This window comes from Magnolia sinica, chromosome 6 (genome assembly GCF_029962835.1).
Source record: "Magnolia sinica isolate HGM2019 chromosome 6, MsV1, whole genome shotgun sequence".
In the NCBI taxonomy this organism is placed as follows: Eukaryota; Viridiplantae; Streptophyta; class Magnoliopsida; order Magnoliales; family Magnoliaceae; genus Magnolia; species Magnolia sinica.
In genome coordinates, this window is record NC_080578.1 from 41,577,967 (window position 1) to 41,579,943 (window position 1,977).

The window sequence follows — 1,977 nt, forward strand, 5'->3', positions numbered from 1 at the left end:
TGCTGGCTGTAAAATTTATGACACTTTTAACTTATTTGTAGGTGATTCGAAGTTTACACTTTAGGTAATTAATTTTCATTATTATTTTTGTTTTAAATCGATGACAAACGCTGATGATTTTAGCTGTCGGTGAATGGCTGTCGTACTTGACCATTGAAAATGCCGACGGCTAAAACCATCACCCTCAGCCATTGAAAACGCCAACAGTTTTAGCTGTCGAAGACGCCGACGGTTTCCCGACGTTTAGCTGTCGGGGAAGGTCATTGCTGACAGTTTTTAGTTATCGGTGTTGCCCTGTTTTTTAGTTAAAGGAAGTTCGAGATGAGAATAAGGTGCATAATGCACCCCGCCTCATATTTTACGAGATTATTTACGACCGGTGGGAGTGAGTATACCTTCCTACATGATATTCTCATTGAATGCAGGAATTGTGGACGTTAAACCGGGGGTGATTTAACTCCTTCATAAGTTTCATGGACTAGAATCTGAAAGTCTATACTTGCATATGAAAGAGCTCAATGAGATAATATCTACATTACACTTCCTAAACGTGTTTGAGGACACAGTAAGAAAAGGCTAAGTCGTGGTTGCATTCCTTAAGACCACGGGTCATTGGCACATGAGCTGAAATGACAAGGGAGTTCCTTAAAAAGTTCTTTTCGTATCATAAAATGAATACCTTAAGGAAAACAATCATGAATTTTGTGCAAAAAGATGATGTGACCTTCTTCCAATGTTGGGAGCCATTTAAGGATCTCATAAATTCATGTCTGCAACATGGCTACGAAACATGGTAGATATTGAGCTTTTTCTATGAAGGATTGACCTCATCCATGCACCAATTTGTAGAGATGTGTAATGGGGAATTCATGAATAAGGAAGCCGATGATGAAAGGGATTATTTAGATATGAAAACGCACACTCATGGGATACGTTTTCAAGAACCACTAATTCTAAGCCTACTCAATCAAAGGAAATGGGAAGAATTTATGTTTTAAAAGAGGAAGATGATATAAATGCAAGAGTGGCCAAACTCATAAGAAAATTCGAGGCCATAGGACTTAAGCAGGCAGAACTCGAAAAGGCTGTGGAAGTTGTTTGTGGTATTTATGCTTGTAACATATATACAACTAAGAATTGCCCAACAATTCCTGCTTTTCAAGAGATATTGAATGAGCAATCAAATGCCGTAAACAATTACCAAAGGCTTTTCAGTGGACCCATCTCAAATACATATAACGCAAGTTAGAGGAACCATCCAAATTTTAGTTGGAGGAACGGACAAAACGGCTACGCATCAAGGGATCCTTAACCAATTTCTAAATCAAAGGAAACCTTAAGAGGATCCGGTCTTAAAACATATTCAAAATCAAGAGCTTTTTAACCAGGGTATGTTGGAAGCCTTTCAAGACCTTACAAAGGCCATATAAGGGCTTGAGATAAAAAATTCGATTGGAAAAAGAGGGATCCTTCCGGCCCAGCCGCTTCCCAACCCAAATCCGCAATATGAAATAAGTGACCCAAGCTCTTCAAATTAGATGGAGAAGACTAAGTCTATCACCACTCTTAAGAGAGAAGATTATTGACAAAGCCATTTCAGCGAGGGCTAAAAAGCCTAAGGACCCGGAAGAAATTGAGAATGATAGATCTAGCAATGCCTCACATGAGGAAGAACCGAAAAAAGTACCAGAAAAAGTGAGTAAGCCGATTCCACCATTCCCCCAGCAGTTGATTGCACCCAAATCTCTAGCTAACTCACATGATATTCTAAAGGTGTTGAAACAAGTGAAAGTCTACATCCCTTTGCTAGATGCTGTGAAACAAATCCCCTCCTTCACCAAATTTCTGAAAGATTTATGTACAACCCAAAAAATGACAGAGTATTCAAAAGAAAAATTTTCTAACAGAAAAAATGAATGTCATCCTCAAGCAAGATTGCCAGAAAAATATAAAGATCCTGATAGCCCAACTATCACC

At 38.7% G+C, this 1,977-nt stretch overlaps 1 non-coding gene across 1 annotated transcript; it reads right to left on the minus strand.

The window, feature by feature from the left end:
• Nucleotides 1-676: 676 nt before the first annotated feature.
• LOC131250431 (small nucleolar RNA R71) lies at nucleotides 677-784 on the minus strand. The gene has a single exon (XR_009173359.1). It is a non-coding gene; the product is annotated as a small nucleolar RNA R71 (small nucleolar RNA).
• Nucleotides 785-1,977: the final 1,193 nt, after the last annotated feature.